A 10,040-nucleotide genomic window follows, 5' to 3' on the forward strand; every position below is an offset into this window, starting at 1 on the left:
GAAGTGGCAAAAAACTGTTGTTTACGCTTCAACTTTTTGACATATACTGAAAAAGACGCGTAATGACAGTAGCTTTCCAACGAATGTCTGGAAATTTGATTCATTGGAATAATAATCAAGTTACGTCATCTATTGTAGAATCGAAGAAACTTACCGGTGCACCTAACAGTTTAAAATAATTTGAATTACAGAACCAAATTGACCTTAAGTATTGTGTTGTAAACGGTAATCCCATTTATAAAAGCAGTTTTCTGAAGAAAAGGATTCATTCACTTTCATCAACTGAGGTCAGAACTGGAGGCCGCAATACTTTTTATTTCTTCAGCATTCGATCAAAAAACAACTACCTCTGTTATATCGTTGATAGAATCTCAATAAATGTGTTTCTCTCCTGCCGCACAAGTTGGTTCTCCCATAAATTCAAATTATATCATATTTGAGAATACCGTGGAATGTATTATTAATCCGGTAAGTTACTATGAGCAGGTAATATTTCTCAAAAAAAAAAAAAAAGATTAGTGCTATGGTATATCGTACGAGCCTAGATTCAACACAAAAATATTAAAATACAGACTGGACGCGCTAAGCTTGAGCACGTGATGTGAAGAATGTGCTCACGGAAAAATAAAAGGAACAGAAAAAGTGAATGGTCCTGGAAGAACTCGAAAGAATGGTTAAACAGAAAATTTGATTGAGTTTCGATGAATCTCACATAAATTTCAATTCCGTAAAGGTGGAAGTATACTGTTTGACCGAAAGAGGTAGTATACTCAGGAATTTGAGGAGGCATTTTTGGTTCAAAACAAGTTTAACCAAACAAGAACTAAATATTTCCTTGTCGTGTTTTGTGTCAAATATTTTTGATCAATACCATAAGTTCACGTTGATCAAATTTCATCTGTCAAGTGTCAAATATTTGGCTGTGGCTTGCACTTGGCTGTGTGCTTTCTGGTTTTGATTGCAATGCAATCTCGGTGGTCTCGATGGATTCTTCGGATACTGGCGTGATCCACGGACGGAAGAAATCTATTCCTCCACTGCATTGTATGGGCGGCTGCACAGTTCAAGATAGCTTCCACATCCTTCAAAGGGAATAGAAAGAACTACGCAACGGTTCTGGTTCTTTTAATTTTTTTAAGCGAATATGCACGCAAAATTGTTTTCTGAAGCGATTCCAATGATTGCCCACATTGTCTGACGATCGATTCTAGGATACTTTGCAGTAAAAGTTCAAAACCTTTTCTCAATATGAACATCAACTCATTGGAAGTCCGCACCAGGAACTAAAATGCACTTAGCCAGTGGTTCTTGTTTCGGCTTAGCCGTCACTCGTTTCGGCTAAAAACTACAAGTCACTCGATCGAACACAATACAGTTTAGCAGCAACATCATCAAGATCATCGATCACCGAAGATATTCCGGATCTCCGAAGCGTATGTCTAACTTGCCTATCTTGTAATGAACTCAATTCCCAATTCCCATTTTTTTTGAAATACAGTAATTTTCATTTATTGCGACACGTTTAATTGGACATTTTTACCTATAATTGCACATTTTTGTAAACATCGAGTTCGTGGCCCAAATTATGGCCCCACATTGAAAGTCGCCACCAGACGTCGACACTGTACCACTATCATCGCCAATTACAGGTCAAAATTACCAGCAATGCGACACTGAGTGGTGTGTCGCATGTCGCATTGAACGTAAACTACTGTAATTTAGTTTTTTACCACTGACAATCAAATTTTTAGTGAAATAATGCTGCAAATGTAGTTAATTGTTTCAGCACAACCTTCGATTTCTCAAGATGATTCTGAATTTGCCTACCCTGGGCGAGAACAACGGTGGTTCACGAAAGAGCCTACCCTGGAAGTGGAATTCCACGAATATATATCCAGAAATTTGGAGAGAGGTGCTCTTGATTGAATGTCTGGAATTTGCACAGTAATTTCATAGGTTAAGGTTCGAGCATTCCAAATGAAAAAAACATATATAAAAAGTGCATTTCATATTGCAATTTCTTTATTAAGATGCAAAGCATAGGCTGTTCACTTAACTTATAAAAATTCTGATAAGAACAAAACCTAAGTAAAATAAATATATATTCATCTGAAAAACCACAACATTCGAAGCAATTGAGTTGAACTGAGATTGATTTTTTCACACATTTTGTCATAAATTCTCTGAGCTCCTTGGTCTAGTAGAAAATAAAATATTCAATGCTTTATCTGTATCCATCGTTTTTTCAAAATGTGGATCTGTTTTGTGCCTGTACACAGGAGGATACCGCTACAATAAGTATACCCCGCATCATTTAAGTTTTTACCCTTGCAGTTTACGTATCAATGTTCAAACTCATTTTTTGCGTACTGATAATAACACTCTCTTGGGCCTTTCTAACTGCTGAGAACTCGAAAAAACTTAACTTGTTTCTCAAGTCCAGTGCCAACTTAGGCGCTCACCACCGGGTGAGCTAAACGTGTGTTTAATAAAAAAATCGTGCGCGAAATGCAGTCTTCTAGACTCAGTTCAGTTCGTAAGACTTTGAGATTCGGCAGAAGCGTTCCTGGGGATCAACATTGCGAACTGCTTCTAGTTGATATAATTGAGGACAACAAATGAGCAAATAGTTCAAACAGTTCGCCAGAACTATTTGCTCGTTCATTTGATTGAAGTGTCTAATATTTTATTGCATTGATTTTTTTTGTATCGGAAAAATGTTATTTGCAGGAATTTTTAATGTTCTTTTTTTCTATAGAGAATGCAGTTGATGACCTTACAAAGTATATGCTCCACCGGTGAGGGTGTGTGAAAAGATTTAGAAGCAATGATTTTGATTTGGATGATAAAGTACATGGGAAGCCATAAACAAAACTAAGACACACAGTTGGAAGCACCTACTGTCTGCAACTATCACTGATGAACGGTATCGACTAACATTGATACGTTTGAACAGAGCTCTGAAGGAAAAAGTAGAAGGGTCTGAGCCTAGGAGCACGAAGTTTGACGTAGGACTATGATTGTAACAGTTGTTTTTTTAAATGTAATTCTTTTCATTGTTCATAAAAGGTTTTGTAACGAAAAAAAATAAAATAAGATTCTGGCAGGAAGTTCAACTGTCTAAATGAAAATGATTAACCTTCCTATACTCGCGCATAGGTCTGACAGATCGAGAATGAATGAGGTGGCTGAATTAAATGACTATTAAAACTGAATGAAGTTGAAAAAAAAATATTTTCTGAAGTTTTTTCATTTAATTATATCTTTTCCTTTGAATAAATACTAATGATGCCCAAAAATACACAATAGCAATATTACAGAGACGCGCACAGTCTGTGAGAGCACGAGTTACGATTTTTCGCACGAGTATAGGAGTATTAATGAATATCAGTGTGACACATAACAGGGTGGAATGATAGATGAAGTATATGCGAATCGGTATAAGAAAATATATGACTGGGACAAAACTGGTCACTTGAGCATCCTGAATCTCTTACCCGTTGGACCAGCCTCAGAGATGAACAGTGATTGGATGGAACCTAGGACCAATTATGACATTCCATACAGAGTGATCAAACTCTCTCGTTCAGTATGGGATGAAGGTGGTCCCAATGTTCGTAATGGTTCAATCCTGTTCTATACCGATGGGTAACAGAACAGGTGCTGGAGTGCATGGTCCCAGAATAAAAATTTCTGTAGCTATGGAGAACTGGCCAACAGTTTTCCAGGCAGAAGTAGCTGCAATAATAGAATGTATAAATGTCTGCATGGGAAGAAATTATAGACATGCTAATATTTGCATCTTCTCAGACAGTCAAGCAGCACTTAAAGCCCTCAATGCTTTCAAGTGCTATTCAAAATTTGTCTGGGAATGCATTTGCCTTTTACGGCAACTATGTCAGATAAGTTCGGTACAACTGTACTGGATTCCTGGCCATTGCGGTATGAACAAGCAGATGAACTCGCAAGACGCGGTTCAAGTTCACCCTTCACTGGTCCAGAACCATTCTGTGGAATTTCTGAATTTGTGTTGAAGAGTGAGCTGAAGAAATGGGAAGACCGAAAAGTAACGGTCAACTGGATGGCTGTACAAATTAACCAGTCAAAAAAATTCATCACGCCCAGTATTAAAAATGCTCAACAATTGCTGAGTCTTAATAAGAAAAAAATCAATACATTCACTGGTCTTATAATAGGACACTGTCCGAGAAAATACCATCTTAAAAACATAGGTTTAGTGCAAGATGATATTTGTCGCTTTTGTAATGGTGAAAGCGAAACCTCGGTACATTTGCTCTGCAATTGCGGAGCACTAACAAGACGCAGACTTCAACACCTTTATAAGGCTATTCCGGAGCCCAAGGAACTGTGTCGCCGATCAGGACTATAAATTTTATCAAACAGATTATTCCTTATTGGCACCTATCTTGCTATAGCTTTCAGTCTACTTCTTCATCAATAACTGGTATATAAGCTTGAAGCGTAGTATAAAAAATGAGGCGTACCACAATAGTTCAAAATAATGGATGGAGTGGTTTACACCCAACAAGGGAAGAAAATGTGAATCGGTAAACAAAAAATTGTTTCCACTGTTGATGTCTCAGGCCAAAAAATGCTGGGTAAATTTGCCGTCTAATGGTATATATTATAACATGTATCGTAAGAACGATTCTGCGTAAAAATTCTTAATAAACGTTACATTTTTCGTAGAGTGACCCCCCTATATAGAAATCAAAGACGTAGTCCTACGTCAAAATCGACCGGAATGGGAGAATAGACTTGCAGGATAATTTTACAGCATGACAACGCCAGACCATATGATCATGGATCTGTCAAAAATTATCGAGAAAGTGTGAATTGGGGGGTTTTACTTCACTCGTCATAACGCCAAGACATTACTTCCTTTGATCACTATTTGTTCGATTCCACAGCGTCGACTCTTTCCGGAGAGTGGTTCCGATCTTATGAAGAATAACAGGATCGCTGCAAAACGACCAGTCTTCTACCAGTGTGGAATCCGTGTATTGCCTGAAAGATGGTTCAAAATTCTGGCTCTAGATGAAGGTTTATGTTTCAAATGAATGGTTGTTCAAAAAAACCAAGTGATACTCTTAAAGTCAACCAATATTATTATATTATGTAGAGAAGTTCATTTTTGCTACGGGTCCCGGAACATAATTTCGCTTTTTTCTAAAACTACTAAAACAACATTTTGTCCATAAACCATCTGAAGGTCAATAAATGGTTGTAGCTCTCCTGATGAATTTCAATTGCAGCCTTCTAAACCCGGAAAAAAGGGTTTTCCCTCAATTGTATTCAACCCGCACGGGCGCAACTCTCGCCACCCTACTTTCCGGGGATAGTACAGAAGATTAATAATTGCAAGCCTGAGTTATGAGTTTTCTATAAATATGATATTTTTTGTTTTCTACTGCTCATTACGAACGATTCGATTTAGCGATTCATTTTTTTGTTGTTGCACAAACACACACACCGTCTCTCTCTATCTCTATTATTTTTAGGATCAACGCGAGTTCGCAATCGATTCTGGCCGGCCCGAAAGGGGTGGTGATGGTGGTGGAAGGATGGATCAAATCTTTGCCATTTTCCGCCCCTTCCGTGGCGAGGCATGGGACGCGGGGCGCCGGCGGGCATGACCGGGAAGCAGCAGCACCGACCCGACGGTTTTTGTGGTGGTGATTAATTTGCGCGATTTTCCGCAGTTGCAGTATTGTTGGGTAGTGTGTTGGGTAGAAAATCAATAAACTATGTAAGATTCCGAATATCTTGCATCGGTTTTGTGTGAGTGTATCGGAGATGGGTTGCGAGAGATGCAGCAGCAGCATCGCAGCATCGACAGGGGGAGATTTATGAAATGTGAAGCCTAGGATGGGTATCGATGCGAAAATGAGCTTGCTGCCGTGGAACAGCTGACTGCTCTGGCAATCGATTAATGGGGATTGGGACTAGTCTATTGATTCGTGAGGTTAGGGAGAAATCGGTTCCGCGTTTGTGACCGGAGGAGGGTGACTTCTAAAGGGTGAGTTTCGACATATCTACCGTTGATGAACGTGGATGGTCCCTCGGATGGTTCAGGTTTCTGCGATTCTCGGGTTACTGCAATTGTGAGCTACACACACGTGTTACACTCGATGAGCTGCCCCTCAGATTATTATTCAGCGACGGCAGCGCAACACGATGGGCAATGAACGCTGCTGCTATGCTGTGATGGGTCGACGAAACGACGAACAACAAAACACATTCAACCACATTCATATTCTTAAAACGTTCATAATCCATTGTACACTCTGTTGTCATTTCAATTTTTTCGCGGTTATTACTCTTCTCCAGTTACTCTGTTGTGTTCATACATAGGATTGCCACATGCACTTGAAGTTTGATATACACACATATGACGAACACCGAGCTAGCTAGCGAGCGAAGCGAGAAGCACGAAAGAATAATTTAATTAAATTTTCTGATTGCCACCACTTTGGGAACAACATAGCTGGTGCTTCTCCGCGTGTCTTCGTGGCTGTTATCACTCGGGAGGTTTTTAATCGAAATCAATCAAACCGTTGATTAATCGCGAACTCATTGGGCAGGCAATTGTTTTTGGCGTTCCTGAGACTCAATCACACTGCACTATCTCGGCTGCAACTCGATCAAAACACTCTGGAAAAATAAAATACGCGCGGGTGGAATCACACTGCGATGATGATTGACAGAAATGGGATGCAATCTTCCGCGCACCCTCCCCCGTGCTTTCAGCACAGAGACTTATCAGTGAAGCTTCACGCGGAAAGTAAATATAATTGATTAATGGAGCAGCGTTCTGTTTTTTTTATTATATCTTCTATCACTAATAATTGAGGCCGATGCGCGCTGTTAGAGAAAGCTCCAATCCCGCGTTGATTGCAATGCGATTGAGGTGTGGAAATTAATTGTTCCCACCACAAGGCGTTATCGGGCTACCAGAGGCGCTGGTCAGCGCACTGGGAAATTAACCGATAAGTGGCCAATTCATCAATGACACTCTAGCCCGAAAAACAAATTAAACTGATACGATAACGCAGGTCGATCGGTCTCGGAATATTCACCAAAAATCACCAGCTCATTAATTTCACACTCGAAACACTTTGCACAAGGTTTGCACCTTTTCTTTTTCGTTTTGTTTATGCACTCTTGAGCAAGTGTCACACCGTGTCTGATGATTCACGCACTTCCTGAAGACTCCTGCATCGCACTAACTAACAACAAGAGTCAAGTGTTTCTTCTTCTGCCGCCGCCGTGTTTATTTTTTTTTTGTTTTGTTCCGCCGCGTGTTGATGTGTTCCGGATCCGCGAAACGCGACTTGCAGACTGGCGCGGTTCCCCGAGGAGGTGTAACACACGAACCCCCGTTGCGTTTTTTTTTTGCGCGGATATGATGTGTACCTGTGTGTCAGTCAGAGCAGGGTTGTTGATGGTTCTATTGTTGTTGCCGGAGCTTATGTGTGTACTTCCACCCTCTATCACTCGCGCTGTGCAACTGAAGTCGGCTCAAGTGCGCCCACTGTGGCAAGAGTAGTGTAGAGCACAGAGACAGTGTTCACCCAGCAAGCAATGATGTGAGCAATATGTATGTGCACACGATGCGAGCGTTACCGAGCGAATGATTGAGTAAGCGCAACGTGTGTATGTAAGGAGCAACGCAAAAACCGTAAGTACACACAAGTACACTCCGGTACACAGGCTCGAAAGACGTGTATATGAGTGAGAAAGAGAGAGCGCGCGTGAAGATGGGAAGACGGCGTACAAAACGACGTTTGCGAGAGCATCGGCGTTCATTCAAATGCTCGACACTCAGCAATGAACGAACGCACAGAGAGTTTCACTCACACTCACCTCAGCATTGCTTGTGCAAGCAGCCGCTGCTGCAGCAGGTACTCACAGGATATCAAAACGGAATGGAAAGAAAAACAAACCCACGAAGTTCGTTCGTTCGTTCGGTTGGTCTTACACGAAAGCGGAACGCGGAAACGAATAATAACACGAAGCAGCCGATTGAACCGCTGGAGCAGTACTGAGAGTATAAAACTCGCGGATGGATCTTCTGTATGGGGGGCCAGGTAGGTAACAACTCTTGCGCATATAGTAAATATGCGCAGCATCCTTTCTCGAAAAATTGCTCTCTCTCTCACCGTAAGTCACCGGACAACTCGTCGTCACTCATGCACATGACACTCTGATGTATGTGCGCTCCCAATCCACCTCCACTTTCTCGCTGTTGCTGCTGCATGCTTCCTTCCGTGTGTGCGACGTTATTATTATCATTTAGAGCGAGCGCCTTCACTCAATGTTGAACACCCCGGCCGCACCGCGCACACCTTTCCTACCTACTCAACGACGGTTTAGATTACTTAGTGTGAGAGCTAGAGTAAGACCACAATCCCTTCTTACCCCTTCTTATCGGGGTGGAAGGGAGGTTTGCTCTCTCGCTTGCTTTAATGACCACTATTCAAGTTCGGGAAGCTTGGATACCGATTCGGATACCGATCGCTTTCCGTACTCAAATTTTTCGTTGGCCAGCAAGCAAACAACTGAACAAAACAAGGAACTTCTGGTACCATTTTCACATTTCTTCATGTGTTTCGCATTTGCGAGACGGAAGGGAGAGTATCAGCGGCGATGTCCGAAAGGAGTGTTCCTCTCGTTGTCTCTGTCTGGTTTTATTATAGTTTCAAATAAATTACTATTTGGACCGGGAAAGGAGCGCCCGACGCGTAGCAGCTCGGTAGTTTACTGGTTCATACGCACGGGGAGCTGCTGACAACTGCTTGGCCAATAAATTCTGTGAGCGAGAGGGTCTCTGAGAGTCTCTGGTTTGGTTTGTTTTTACAGTATATCAGATATGATTCTAGGGGGAAATCGGAACTTTTAACAAGAGTGTTGTTCAAAACTCATAGTATGATTATAATCATGCTTGTAAATTATTTTTGTTTGAGTTGTATGAGTAAGTATTCTGATCTGAGCATTTGGTATAGCACCAATACAATCTACAAATACAATGTATCAGGTATACAAGGAGAAGTTATTTTTAATCATAAATTTATTTTGTATAAATAATTTATAATCAATTTATTCAATTAACTAGCTGACCCGGCAAACTTCATCCCGCTCAAAATTTGTTTTTTGTTATCAATACCTTCAAATATTCACGTTTTCTTACTATGATCAAGTTCATGGGTCCAAACGCAGAACAGTTCATTGATTGATCTTCTATTCGACCCCGTTGAATTTACATTTTACTATAAAATTCCTAGTATTTCTAACAAAACTCATCATTATAATTCAGACACAATTCTCGTTCAAGATTTTTCAACCACTTGCAAATAACATGTTTCTCCGTTACATGGAATAAATGTTTTATACAGAAAATATGATAGAATAAAGACAACCCTAAATCGGACAATTCCTTCCTCGAGTTCTGCTCCTATCAACACATCCGGCGATTTAATTTTCCGAAATTTCCCTTTTTCCTTTAGAGTTTTCCGGAAATTTTCAATTGTCATGTATTGTTGGAATATTTTTGGTTGAAACATATGTAATATTTTTATGGGACCCCCTCTTCATTCCAGAGAAGGGCCATCATAGAAATATTTCTCATAACCAAAAACCCACACATCTCAAATTGTGCTTGATTAGTTCTCGAGTTATGCAGAAGTTTGTGTTACGTTTGTATGGCAGCACCCCCCCCCCCTTAGAGAGGGGGAGGAGTGTATTCACCATAGAAACGTTTCGTGCCCCGTAAAACTGCCACATGCCCAATTTGGCTCCATTTGCAATCGGTTCGGTGCCATAGTTATAAAATATGTAACATGGTTTATTATCCAATATGCATTTTATATTTTTATTTAATTTAAAATCGCAATTACATACACAACAAGTACATACATTTGTACATTATATGATAATAGACTCCGAAAACCAACAAAACCAACCAACAATAAAGCAAAAATGAAACAACTTCATGTTACATAAAATATGTGTCTTTATAC

At 40.3% G+C, this 10,040-nt stretch overlaps 1 protein-coding gene across 12 annotated transcripts in view; it reads right to left on the reverse strand.

Annotated features, from left to right (window-relative positions):
- The window catches only part of LOC129774636 (protein abrupt), a 158,684-nt gene extending 150,638 nt beyond the window's left edge, over positions 1-8,046 (reverse strand). For 2 of the 12 annotated variants that reach the window (XM_055778432.1, XM_055778422.1), the window contains exon 1: positions 7,101-7,427. The gene's annotated coding sequence lies outside the window, so the exon portion shown is untranslated. The other 10 variants (XM_055778427.1, XM_055778423.1, XM_055778433.1 and 7 more) reach the window with 10 other exon arrangements.
- Positions 8,047-10,040: the final 1,994 nt, after the last annotated feature.

This window comes from Toxorhynchites rutilus, chromosome 3, assembly GCF_029784135.1.
Source record: "Toxorhynchites rutilus septentrionalis strain SRP chromosome 3, ASM2978413v1, whole genome shotgun sequence".
NCBI lineage: Eukaryota > Metazoa > Arthropoda > Insecta > Diptera > Culicidae > Toxorhynchites > Toxorhynchites rutilus.